At 42.1% G+C, this 14,544-nt stretch overlaps 1 long non-coding RNA gene across 1 annotated transcript; it reads left to right on the top strand.

The window, feature by feature from the left end:
• Nucleotides 1–734: 734 nt before the first annotated feature.
• On the top strand, nt 735–14,252 carry LOC127597781 (uncharacterized). Its single transcript, XR_007961744.1, has 3 exons — nt 735–1,000; nt 3,890–3,928; nt 14,033–14,252. It is a non-coding gene; the product is annotated as an uncharacterized LOC127597781 (long non-coding RNA).
• The last annotated feature ends 292 nt before the right edge of the window (nt 14,253–14,544 follow it).

Below are 14,544 nucleotides of genomic sequence, written 5' to 3'. Positions count from 1 at the left end.
ATCGTCATTAAAGTTCCCTTTTTAAAATTACACTGTTTTGCACAATTTCCTTGTCCCGTCTCTCCAACTCTTTTTTTTTGCCAAGGTTATGTTAAATAACTACTGCTGTACAATTGTCAGTTCTGAAACCGTCATTACTTTTTCTTACATGGCATACGTATCTACAACTCTATTCATCTGCCTCTCATTCATTTTAAAATCTATCCTCAGATCATAAGCATTTTAGATCTATCTCAGGTACAGTAAGGCAACAGCAGCGATAGTTTAGACAAAAGGATTATTGCTCTTTTTTTAATGTCCACATACAGCCAACAAATCATCCACTTGGACATAGGGTGGGAAACATAACAGTACCGTATTTTTTGCACTGTAAGGTGCTTCTGAGTATAAGGCGCACCTTCAATGAATGGCCTATTTTTAATCAGTTTTCATATGTAGGGCATTATAAGGCACAGAGAATAGAAACTACAATAGTGGCTGGGGTTGCATAATGCATCCACTAGATGGAGCTACGCTAACGGGAATACAATACATACAGCTTTATTTATATAATTATATTTTGCTATGCTAATGAGGTTGTACTTTAGCACAGATTTATTTAATAAATGCTTGTGAGAAAATCATAAGCACATGTAACTGAGTTTACAGGTGACTAGTTCATAATGTGGTGAGTCAAATAAAATACGCAGCTGTTATTTAGCAACTAGCCACCGTTTTGCCGTCAAATGCATGAGAACTACATGTACAAATTCTGCGCTGGTTAAAGGTCCAGTTCGTGACATAGTCGCTACAACTTTTGCGCCAAAGGTGCTGCTTAATTCCTTTTCATCACGAGCTCGCTCTGTACCTTTTTGTTTGATTTTATTTATTGATTAGATGTTGGAGCGGCACGTTCGCGGGTGTGCTGGTGCCTAGCCCAACTGTCTTTGGGCAGTAGGCGGGGGACACCCTGAACTGGTTGCCAGCCAATCGAAGGGGCTCTCATCAGTGTAAAATATGGGTGAGTATAAAAGTTAATTTTAATCTTTCAAAGTTCAACTCAGTCACTAATTTGAATACATTTTTTTTCCTGTTCATATTGGGACCAAATAAAATATTTTTTTGGTGAAATAGAATCTACGAAATTTAGTGTGTACTTATAAACACTTATTGTGATACAGTAAGGACATTTAGTTGAATTTTTTCATTTTTCATCAAATACAATCTGAATATGGATGTTGGAGGGAAAAGTAACCTATTGTCGCTATTGATGCACAAATAAATCATACATATCCATTCAAACATTGTGAACGAAAGTGTGGGCTGGTCTGAGCTATGAATCGTCAGGGTTGAAAATGACTCCCACTCCGACCCTGATGCATACAAATATGCATGCGGCAGCTTCTACTCTACACAAGCCTGTAGAGAAAGTGAGGGCGGTGACATTCAAAGTGCATCCCAGCTTTCCTCTGATTCACTCAAGGAGCCACTCGATCGCTGTTTAATACTCTCACTGTCCGCACTCACACACACACACACACACACACACACACACACACACACACATACACGCACACACCAACAGGCACCAAACAAACAGCTCTTAGCAGTATGATGTTTAGTTGTAAAATCGCCCCACTGTCTTCAATGTGCGGTCCTGTTTGAGCTCCATCTTGCCTTCCTTGTTTTGCCCATCTAAATGTAGAAACAACATGCTGAAGCATTCAGTGGTTATTCAAAAGCAAAAATGAATTCATGATATGGTCACTGTGCTTAACATTTGTGTTTATTCTCAGTCACGTATGAAACAATAAAAAAATTGTAAGAAAGTACAGAGGTTGGGGAAAATTGTACTGCACTGGGAGGTCGACGCGCTGTATGTGTTTGTGTGTGCTTTTATGGGTTAGAATAAGGTGACCTTGATTAATTTCCCTCTGTAGCTCTGGCTCTAATTCCCGGTTGGGTGGGAATGGTCCCTGAAAGAGTCCCTGTGGAAATCACAGTAGGCAGGAAGGCAGCAGCTATGAGCAACACTGATGAATTATCTATAGCTGGAGATCGAGAGGGGAAGGGTGTGAGGAGATAGTGAGCCATAGAATGGCAGAAGGAGAGAGACGGGATTCGGTAAAATGTTAGGTTGATAGAAAAGGAGGAATGCTAGCAAAAAGCATTCGATAAAGGATGGCATTCTAGAGGGTAAAAAAAAAGAAGTTTTCTTTCCACAGCAGCAAAACAAAACAAAAAACAGTGTAGTTAATTCAGGTAGCACTAGGGACACACAACTGCACCTTTTAGTTCTGAAGTTCGAGAATCAAATCTTTGCTTTGGCTGTCTCGTGTGCAGTTTGTGCTGGTATAGATATTAGGCTCATTCAAGACTCTAAATTGTCCAGGGTGTACCTCACCTCTCACACGAAGTCAGTCGAAAGACTATATTCTATGCAGCCCGTCTAGTCTAAACACAACATTCTAATTAATGTTGCATATGCGGAATATGAGGATGCGGCCGTTTTGCCACTTGCTGTCGACAGAAAACGACATCACAGTTGCGCAGGGCTCAGGTAACAACCACTCATAACTCTGCTTCAGAAAACAAAGTAACGGTACTATAGTGTGGTACTCCCATAATTTTGATCCGAATAACTTATTTTGTGTGTAAAGTATTTCCATCCATCCATTATCTGATCAGCTTATCCTCACAAGGGTCGCAGAGGGTGCTGGAGCCTATCCCAGCTGTCTTCGGGCAGTAGGCGGAGGACACTCTGAACTGGTTGCCAACCAATTACAGGGCACACAGCGACAAACAACCACTTGTGCTCACAATCACACCTTGGCAGGAACTAGAATGTTCCATTAGCCTGCCATACATGTTTTTGGAACATGGAAGAAAACCGTAGTACCTGGAGAAAACCCATGCAGGCACAGGGAGAATAGGCAAACTCCACACTCATGCAAACTCAGGAATCGAACCCTGCACCTCTGCACGGTGAGGCAGAAGTGTTAACCCACCCGGTCACCCCAACATGAAATCAGTAAATAAAATAAAACAAAAAAAGTACAGAGCTGGACTCGAGCTTGTGATGTTAAGGAATTAAGTAGCACCTTCGGAACTACAGCTTGAACCCTGTTCTTTCATCAGGAAAAAAAATGTACATTTGTAAGTGCTGGCAGGCACAAACAAGCCTTAAGGACCCAAGCACGAATGTGATCCGATCCCGCAGCCTTGTGATTATGTGTAGTCCCAGTGATAAAACTATATACTAATTACTCAAAACTGAAGCTCACCTTTTGGTATCTTGTAGTTTTTGTATTTTCCAGATGCAACAAGTACCTGGTTTCATCCATCCATCCATTTTCTGAACCGCTTAATCCTCACCAGGGCCGCGGGGGGTGCTGGAGCCTATCCCAGCCGTCTTCGGGCAGTAGGCGGGGGACACCCTGGATCAGTTGCCAGCCAATCGCAGGGCACACAGAGACGAACAACCATCCACGCTCACAATCACACCTAGGGACAATTTAGAGCGTCCAATAAGCCTGCCATGCATGTTTTTTTTGGAATGTGGGAGGAAACCGCAGCACCCGGAGAAAACCCACGCAGGCCCGGGGAGAACATGCAAACTCCACACAGGGAGGCCGGAGCTGGAATCGAACCCGGTACCGCTGCACTGTGAAGCCGACGTGCTAACCACTGGACTACCGGGCCGCCTACCTGGTTTCAGTGATTTGTTAATGAGAAGTCTCACTATGCATTTCTGTTAATCTTCATCTATTTTACCGTGATGATAGACAATATGTACTGTATGCACATTTTCTTTATTATCTTACATACATTTGTAGTTTCTCACCACTCCCACCAAAGGATTCTAATGTACATCCTTCAATCCATTTTTTAAAATGCTTATCCTGTTTAGGGTCACATGGAACCTGGAGCCCATCCCAGTGGAACTAAGGTAAGAGGTGGGATCCAGCCCGGATTGCTCACCAGTCAATTACAGTGGAATTGTTAATGGTTTATTGAGTGGGAATTTATTCCATGACAGCTGCATGAAAGTCATGCATCTCAATTACTGTGCCATCAACAGCAGTGCAGCACACTAATCCTGTATCAAATCAACGCACTCATTTGCAAGCGACATTACCTTCACAATTTCAGACCTTACATGACAATATCTATTCATATTCAAATATGGCCCAAGGTGATATTTACATATTTTCATATGTAAAACATACATGCCACGTATCCTTGAAATCGTGAGGTTTCTATTCGGTCTTTTATGCATGAAGTAGAAGGGACTGTACTTCAAGTTAGTGTACAGCATGTTTGTAATTGGTGGGTGTAATATGGGAAAGACTTATGTAATGATGTCATTTAACAGTCACTAAGATAGCTAAAATGAATGGATATTACAGAGCCCCAGACATGACAATTGGCGGAGAAAAACTTGGTGCACACGCTTTAACTCTTATGTATACACAAGGAAGTACTTTTGTGGGCACTAAATACTCCAAATTGCGCATGAACTACTCGTATCGCATCGTGTTGCCAGAAAATTCCATGTATCGTTTAAGTATCCCATCGCTGGTAGTGCATCGAGATGTGTATCGAAGCGTCCTCAGTGCTGAGATTCACATCCCTAATACACACACGCGCACGCCATGATGAGAAACAGCCTGTTAACTATCATAGCTCACACGTACCGTTTTAAAGTGCTTGCCAGGGCCCTCCTAGATTCCTATTCTTTGCCCGTGCCCTCGGTGAATTGTAACTCTGAATGAGAATAGTGACGATAAAAGATGGAGCTCTGATCACATCCTGCAATTGCAGACTGCTGAGTGCTAACAACTTCCGGTGATGTAATCACACAACACCGTAAATTCAAGATTTACCTGTTTTATTTTATTTTTAAAATATTTTTTTGTGAAAATGAGACTGATAGGATGATTAGGGTGCAGCGTACATTAACATAAAAAGATATATTACTAACATGTACAAAGACACACAAATGTTTGTTTGTTTTTTCTCCTTGACACTCCTCGGATCTACTTGGGACCTGTCTTAGATCTACCGGTAGATCAGGATCGACGTAATGGGCACCCTTGATTTAGACACTAGGACAATTGCTCAGATGATTGGAATTTTGTGATCTTGTGGAACAAAGACATGACGGTGTTAAGGTTTCTTGAGGACATAAAATATGCTCCTATCTTAGAATCTGAGAAGCGTGACAAGAGACAAGCTTACTGCTCACTTCTTTTTTTCATTAGCTTTTGTAAGTCTGGGCAGTATATGGAGGTCCATGGCTCATCTCTGGACCTCCTTTCTCAGTTTGGACAGTTTCTGCTTCAGAGGATTCCTTCATGAAAGTCATACTTGACCACAAATCCTACACTCCCTTGGTAATGTCCATGGGAATATAGTCCGAAGGCAATAGTATTCAAATTTGATTTATCTTGGTTTTCTACCTTTCTCTTCAACCTCAGCTGCTTGTGTGCTGAGCATAAGCCTTCATGCCACGGATCTCCCCCCAAGTCATGATGAGCCGTACCATGTAAACAGTCCTTTGAGAATTGTACTTTGATTCCAGTCCTAATGTTTAATTAGTGCTGTTTTCTCTGATGGTAATACACTGACCTATATAGATATACTAGCTGGTTCGCCGCCCTCCGGGCGGCTCATCAGCTAGTTCCTGCGGAAGGCTGGTAAGGTGGTGGTTCGCCGCCCTCCGGGCGGCTCATCAGCTAGTTCCTGCAGAAGGCTGGAACTAGCCCACAAAAGTGTTGTTGCTTGGTTGAACTTTTTGTTCATCTTCATTGCTTATCGCGAAAATAAAGAGATGTTTAGCTCTACTAAATAACTAACAATTTCATTGCAATGCTTGTGGGTAGACAACATTTTTTCACTAAGATGCCCGCGCGATCGTAGTGAGCCACTGCCTGAGCGGCGCAGCGGCGCGGTGAAGTAGGTACGTTTTGAAAAGGGACAGACGGAAGGACAGACCGCGTGCGGGACGACGTGCAATATATATATAAGATATATTCCCAGAAATTCTGGTTGTTAAAATTGTCTCAACGGAATCAACCATTGATTTTTTTTTTTTTGAAGCGAAATTAACAAGGTACAAGGGCACTGTTGTGAGGCAACTGCATCTTTTGTTGAAAAGATTGCCTTCGATGTTTGCTGGAGATTTTATTTCCAATTGGGCATCGGGCTCACCCATACCATTTTCCCATCAACTTTAATCCAAGTAGTGAAGAATAATCCACCTCTGCATTCATTTTCTATACTCTTGATTCTGTTCAGGGTTGCTGGAGCCTTCCCCATTGACAGACAACTTTTCACACTTAAATTCAAACCATCACTGTCACGTCCCGTGCCCGCCAGCAGGTGGCGGGCTTTTCCCCCCGCCAACTGCACACCTGTCCGTAATTTCGGGCTGATTATCTGCCTTTATTAAGAGGCTGCGGCAGTCCACTCACTGCCGGAGAATTCCATGCCGTGCCATTGTTCTCTCGTGCTATTTACTCGATTGTAGACTACTCGTTGCCTTCTTGCCTTGCAGCCATCACTGTTGTTATTCGCGTTGCCTCTAAATTGTATACATATATATTACCTAAACAGTACTTCCTCGCACTTTGTTTTTTTTCAGCGAGCGTTTTCGGTTGTTTCCTTATTTCCTGGTCCTTATTTGACCAGCGCTTTTTGTTACCGTTTTCCCTGTCGGGCTCTTTCTGTTAGTCATTAAAGACTCTTTTGTTTTTCTGACAAGATCTTTCCGTGTCTGCTTTACTGGGAATCCACCCCTTTATTTTGTTCTGTACGAGGCGATCTGTTCATCGCCTCGGGCAGAACGTGACAATCACTAAGTGGGAACTGGACATTTGCTGTGTGCACAGAAGTCAGATGTTTGAAACACTTAACCGTCATTGACTCTACAATAAGCAATAAAAGTAAAACAGAGTCAATTGGTTTATATAGCAAGTATTTTGAGATCACAGTAAGCAGAAATGTGACATTTTGACTAAATGCAATTTGCTATGGCTAAGATATGAGCTAAAAATCTATCAGCATGAGTTGAAAAGTCAAACCTCCATTCTATTGAGGCACCCTTCATGTAAGGTACACATGGTCAAGGATGGCTGAACATGTTACTGCAGTGTGTCTTTCTCCCAAAAAAAGTGGCGACGAGATATGCAGCAATGAAGTCCCTGAGGAGCAGACCCCAGTCCGTGTTCCCTTCCACACTGACATTTGCATTGTGTTTGTGTGTTGTTTAAGAAGGCAGTTCTGCCAAACAAATCATGCAAGTGAAAAAGTATTACTTTCATGCAAATACGAGTGTTGTTGTTTTTAAGATATGTATTTTGTCTTACGTTGAAATTGAAGATGGTGTTATGTAAGAAATTCATCAATTACATGAGCCGCTTACCAGATGTACCCACGCCTACGAAACTTGAGTGGAACAATATTGTGTGGCACATGAATATTTCTAGTATTTGCTGTATACAGATATAGCATAGTCTCTGAAAAACAGTTTTCTTGCGGTAAATATGCACAAATAACCTTGTTTGGATCATTATTATGCCTGAAAAAGTGCTCCCCACTGATACCGGGAATCCCAACAAAGTGAACAGACAACCAGTACTAGTACCAATGTGCTGTACAGGTATCTGACTTGAGCAAATGTCGAGGGAATCTTAATTGTTATAATCCAAATTTGTTTTGGTTTCTCTCCATCCCCCGAAAGGAAAGTTGTTAGTCGTGGTTAAAAAAAAAAAAAAAAAAGATTTTCAAGAATGAACTCCTTTAGCCACATTATTGCTGAACCTACAATTGTTGTTTTTGAGATAATCATTCAAAGGTACACTATCTGCAATGCTGCAACATTAGTCAACCCACAAGCACCAAGGCAATTTCATTCTCAGAGATTCTAGTTAGATATATATAATACAATAGTGTCCTCTGGGAACTTCCTTTCCTCAGTTGTCCATGTATATACACATCTCCAGTGCTACACTGCTATCACTCACACTACGCAAGAAATAGTTGTTTTTTTTCCCCACTGTGATCTCGCTGTACATGCTTCCTCATTGACATTTCTGCAGTGTTTTTTTTGTTCAGAGATATCATATCTCTGTTACACAGATGACACCTTGATGTACTCCTTGGAAATGTAAGAATTTATAGTAGCCATTTGTACTTTATGATTGTCCCTTGAGGCCATGCCTTGAAATGTCTTACGTACAGACTCAATATCTGCACTCTTTGACCTTGCCTAATTAATTTACACACAAATTTATCTAGTTCTACCTTCAATCCTTCTATAAATGCCACCATCAATATCCCCAGAAGCCAAAACCTGCCATTGGCCCCCTCAGGCGCCAGGTTAAATCCAGAATCAATGAGAAGATAGCGCAGACACCTATCCGACATTACTTGACCAAGCTCGATTTCAGACCAATGTGTTCACTACCCAGGTAATCTCACGCATGAACGTGCTACAAAACCATAAACGATAGCATAAGATCTGCTAAGTTCTCTTCAACACTCGCTTTAAACTTCCCCCTGTTTCGGGTTGTAAATTCAGTGTTGTCTCTTAGATTTGTTTTTGTTTTAATTTCATTTACCTGCTCCGGTGTTTGCTTGCAAAGCACTTTCCCTTCTTCTCAAACCTGTCTAAGGCTCACTATTCTTTATTAGGTTTGACTTTGTGCCTTAATCCTTTTTTCCTGCTCTTACATTTGTTTTAATCGCGCTTGTTTATTCATTCCTATGGTGCTTTACAAGTTTAAACACTGCTGTTCAAATAAGGTTTCTGCACTTCCATACTGATACCTGATACCAGAAAGTCACATTATTAAGCCACATGGATGGGCCTGGTCACAGTAAGTCTCCAGAAATGCCACATGGTGTTTCAATAGCATGAGTATGATATAGGACAAAACACATTTTGAAGAATGCACAGCACTACAAATCTTAGCCCACCATTAGAGATGCCATTTTAACTATGCCAGGGACCCTAACCTCCAAAATAAAATATACTTGCCTCGCCAAGTACCATCATCGTGACCAATATAAAAATACAGTCAAGGGCCGACATGTCGTCATCAAAAACAAGGCAGAGTTTTTATTCCGAAAATTTAAAATGATTTTGATTGTAAGCCACTGTGACATGATGTCGAGTTTGAACATTAAACCTGTGCTTGACTAAAGGAAAATAAAAATACTGTTCTGAAATAATTAATTGCAATTGAGTTAAATTATTCATTCAATAATCGAAATAAAAATTGTTGAAAGAAAATTTTGACATGAAACAATTCAAAATGATTAAATGTAAACCTATTCCAACAAAGTTACAAGTCTAAGAAAACTGAAATGTTCCGAACCATGTGACGGAATTTAGCGGTTCACACTCAGCGACGAGATGAATGTGGGCGTGAAAGGTCGTTTGTTTCCATATGTGCTCTGCGACTGACTGGTGACCAGTTCTGCCTTCTGCCTGAAGTCAGCCGGGATAGGCTCCAGCAACTCACTGCGACCCTCCTCAGGATAAGCAGTGTTGAAAATAGATTTATGGATTTTACTTTGATACCCCATCCCAATGTGGAATATGAGCCACTGCTGTGTTGAGGTTAATTGAAAGTCAGACAGCAAGAGAGAGTCCCAGACCAATTTTAATATATACGGTAGGGAGATGCAGCATCTGCTGACATAAATAGAAAATCTCTCTAATGAGCAAAACACTCCCATGTATCGTATATGAATAGCTGGCCTGAGCTATTGTCATCTATTGTTACCATCAGCATACTGTATTTTATGACATCTTTATCTCTTGCGATGTCTGAGTAGTAGTCAAACAATATCCCCTGAAGGAAAGCTGGGCTTATAGTAATCAATAGTGAGTCTTCTGCTTCGTGTTTGAAAAGACACTGAGAAGTAGTGGAGTAAAGTCTGAGTGGCTTTGTGATGCTCTTCAAGGAGACTTTGTTGTATTTGTAGTTTGTGTGTGTGTGTGTGTGTGTGTGTGTGTGTGTGTGTGTGTGTGTGTGTGTGTGTGTGTGTGTGTGTGTGTGTGTGTGTGTGTGTCAATGCTGAGAGAGAGCGAGCCCTTTGGTCCCATGACTTGTGATAACACTTTGAAAGACTAAAGTGTCCATGGGGATTTCAATTTTATAACAAGATTTAACAAGATTATAATTTAAACGGCTGTAATAAAAGAATGTTTTCCCAGCCTGCTCCTGCTCCCCCTCCCTTTCTTACTATATCTCTGTCTGATGCTCACCATCCGTCATCGTCACCCCTTATCCCATCCCCACCCCGCATTTTCACTGCCTCAATCCAATTCAACGAGGTTTATTGGCATTAAAATGTGATTTTACCTTCTCCCTGGCTCTCCTTCTACTAAAATTGTCCTGTTAATAATTCTCAGCCATCAGTGCTTCACCAAGGAAGTCTGCAGTGTCCTACTGTATGTATAGGGGGCTACCCAAGCCACGGTCAGCCTCAAGTGAGGCCAGTGCACTCTCTCACATAAATATTCAACTCATTGCCATGTATTCTTTATTACGTTGTCCATGTTCACGAATAAGAAGGGTGAGCTGTACGCTAAGTGATAGCAGGTTGTTACAATCATAGTAGAACGCGAAGGACGCGTGCGATAAATATAACTCAATAAAAAGTGTTGCGGCAGGTTGGCAGTCTTGGAATCGGCTTTTACTGCACAGTGACATCATGTGGACAAAGCCTGGTACTGATTAAGTGCCCAAGATGTATTTTTCCCTTACATCCATCCATTTTCCGAAATGATCCTCACTAGGGTCGCGGGGGGGGGGGGGGGGGTGCTGGAGCCTATCCCAGCCGTCTTCGGACAGTTGCCAGCCAATCACAGGGTACACAGACACCACGCCCACACTCACACCTAGTAGGGACAGAGCGTCTAATCAGCCTGCCATGCATGTTTTTGGAATGTGGGAGGAAACCGGAGCACCCGGAGAAAACCCACGCAGGCCCGGGGAGAACATGCAAACTCCATGGGAGGCCGGAGCTGGAATCGAACCCGGTACCTCTGCACTGTGAAGCCGACGTGCTAACCAATGGACTACCGGGCCTTTTCCCTTACAGTACTGACTAATAAATATTCTTTCCATGACCAATTTTCACCATTCTTCTGTGTGTTTCAAACATTGCTGTGGTGAGTAACTGTAAAAAAAAGAAATCTGGTTCTGAGAAAGTAGAATAGAATAGAAGCAACATTGAGAGGATGCAGTATCTGTTGGGCTGTTGGTTTTTCAACGATGACACAAAACTACAAAGTTATGTAAATGTCGTGTGAGACAATTTTTAAAAATGTGGTTAGGATTCAAATGACAACAATAATAACAACACAACAATCATCATCATAATAACAGAAATACAATTTCCCCTTTTTCTATATACAGTCCACTTGCTTTGGAGTCAAGTGGGACGATGACCAACCCGATCTAGCAAATAAACACTGCATTGCCAATCATCCAGTCATGATTAGCAAAACCTTTTGCTGTTTTGTGACAAAAGTGACAGAAAAACGACTTTTCATTTTTGTAAGCAACCAAATCATGAACTGTCACATTAAAACACAAATTTCCCTCCAAAAGTATTGTAACAATGAGGTCAATTCCTTTATTTTGCTGGAGAATGGAGACTGAATATATTTGTATTTGAGATCAAAAGATTAATATGCTATGTTTAAAAATACACTATTATTTCTATATCTATGTATCTGTAAGTTGAGGGGTTCGCAGGTTTTAAATGGATTGCTCTACGTTTAGAATGGGCAAAAAGGAGAGGACGACTTCGTTTGAACACAGCTCTTTCTCTTTTTATTTTTTCTCTCCTCAACCGCTCCCCGCTAACGCTCCAACCAACACTCCCCCTTCCGGTAACGACCCGCCTTCCTGTTTTTCTTCTCCAATCACATGTAAGCAACCTAAGAATATTTCAGGACGTATTAAACAGAGTATAATTAAGGTAACTAACATAAAAGAATATAATGCATGAATATAAAATGATAATAATTAACAATTTAACAAAAGCTTACATATCTATACCCATCTGTCATATATGGCAAGATTTGTGGTATTTTAAAATGTGAAATGTGACTACTGGGAAAACGTAATACTGTACTGTACCTCCTCATGTATGCACTGAATTAAGGCTCTGAGTTGAGCCCAGAAAAAAAAAATCTCTGGAGCACCAGAGGGCTATATGATGGCACTCTACTGGGATCCCCACCACATAAGGCAATACATAATAAAGAATGTTATCAGTTCCATATTGTTTAGATTTGAATCAGATGCTTGCTGAACAGCTCTGGTACAGAACCGTAGCATCACCAATCCATTATGTCAGATGGTGTTGATTGAGACTGGATCTAATCGAACAAGGGTCAGATGAAAGTCATCCTGCACCAACTTGAACTTTGGCGTGACGAGGATAACATAAGATAAAATATCCTTTATTTGTCCCACACTGTGGCAATTTACAGCCACCAGCAGCAAGAATGTAGGTAGAAAGAAGAAAGAAGAAAAAAAACAACAAACACCGTTCAATTAAGTGCAATATAAACACAAAATGGATAAATCGCAGTGCTATTTACAATTGTCTTTCACATCATTTAATTATTATTATTATTATTGTTATTGGGCGGCCCGGTAGCCCAGTGGTTAGCACGTCGGCTTCACAGTGCAGAGGTACCGGGTTCGATTCCAGCTCCGGCCTCCCTGTGTGGAGTTTGCATGTTCTCCCCGGGCCTGCGTGGGTTTTCTCCGGGTGCTGCGGTTTCCTCCCACATTCCAAAAAAAACATGCATGGCAGGCTTATTGGACGCTCTAAATTGTCCCTAGGTGTGATTGTGAGCGTGGATGGTTGTTCGTCTCTGTGTGCCCTGCGATTGGCTGGCAACTGATCCAGGGTGTCCCCCGCCTACTGCCCGAAGACGGCTGGGATAGGCTCCAGCACCCCCCGCGGCCCTGGTGAGGATTAAGCGGTTCAGAAAATGGATGGATGGATGAAACCAGGTACTTGTTGCATCTGGAAAATACAAAAACTACAAGATACCAAAAGGTGAGCTTCAGTTTTGAGTAATTAGTACATAGTTTTATCACTGGGACTACACATAATCACAAGGCAGCCTTGTTAATGAGAACCACAATGTGAATTTTGTGGGGATGAGTGCAGTGCAGATTGGATTAAAGATGAAAGTGCCTGACAGGTCAAATCAGTTCCGTCTCCAGATCAAATATTATAGTCAATATGATGGCTAACCAGTATGGCAGACGTGTTGGCATACCTCGGAACGAGCCACCTGGCTCAAACTGGTGTCTGCAGCCAAAAGAAAACAAGTCAACTACAGTAATCCCTCGTTTATCAGGGTTAATGGGGACCAAAACCACCCGCGATAAAGGAAAATCCGCGAAGTAGCGTCCAATTAACATAAACAGGTTAAAAAAAAATATATATATATATATATATATATATATATATATATATATATATATATATATATATATATATATATATATATATATTTTTTTTTTTTTCACTTCACAGTGCAGAGGTACCGGGTTCGATTCCAGCTGCGGCCTCCCTGTGTGGAGTTTGCATGTTCTCCCCGGGCCTGCGTGGGTTTTCTCCGGGTGCTCCGGTTTCCTCCCACATTCCAAAAATATGCATGGCAGGCTGATTGAACACTCTAAATTGTCCCTAGGTGTGAGTGTGAGTGTGAATGGTTGTTCGTCTCTGTGTGCCCTGCGATTGGCTGGCAACCGATTCAGGGTGTCCCCCGCCTACTGCCCGGAGACAGCTGAGATAGGCTCCAGCAACCCCCGCGACCCTAGTGAGGATCAAGCGGTTAGGAAGATGAATGAATGAATTATTGTTATTATTATTGTTGTTGTTATTTTTTATTCAGCAGCCTGACAGCCGTCGGTAGGAACGAGATGATTTTCCTCTCGGATTTTCTAGTACTTTTCCAAGACAGAAGTTAGCACTTTTGGCAGAGACGATTCCCTGTATCCAGGAAGTGACGGAGATGACTTCGAGGGGTCGAGACAACCCGAGGGAGGTCGTCAAGTCTCTCCAAAAGAAGTTCGGGAGGAAAAGGAGCCCCGCGTCAGGCTAACGATGGGCAAATACACTCTGCACGGAAATTGAGAGCCTAGTCTTCAAAATAAAAGCACAAGCATGGGTCGTGAGTTAGTCATACCGTAATCACCACGTTTCTGCATGAAAGAAGCTCAGGCATCAGCGGGTTCGTTTCATAATATTCATTCATTCATTTTCCTAACCGCTTGATCCTCACTAGGGTCGCGGGGGGTGCTGGAGCCTATCCCAGCTGTCTCCGGGCAGTAGGCGGGGGACACCCTGAATCGGTTGCCAGCCAATCGCAGGGCACACAGAGACGAACAACCATTCGCACTCACACTCACACATAGGGACAATTTAGAGTGTTCAATCAACCTGCCATGCATATTTTTGGAATGTGGGAGGAAACTGGAGCACCCGGAGAAAACCCACGCAGGCCCGGGGAGA

Source organism: Hippocampus zosterae, chromosome 3 (genome assembly GCF_025434085.1).
Source record: "Hippocampus zosterae strain Florida chromosome 3, ASM2543408v3, whole genome shotgun sequence".
Taxonomy (NCBI): Eukaryota; Metazoa; Chordata; class Actinopteri; order Syngnathiformes; family Syngnathidae; genus Hippocampus; species Hippocampus zosterae.
The sequence above is the reverse complement of the archived record's forward strand: the minus strand, read 5'-3'. Positions and strand labels throughout refer to the sequence as shown.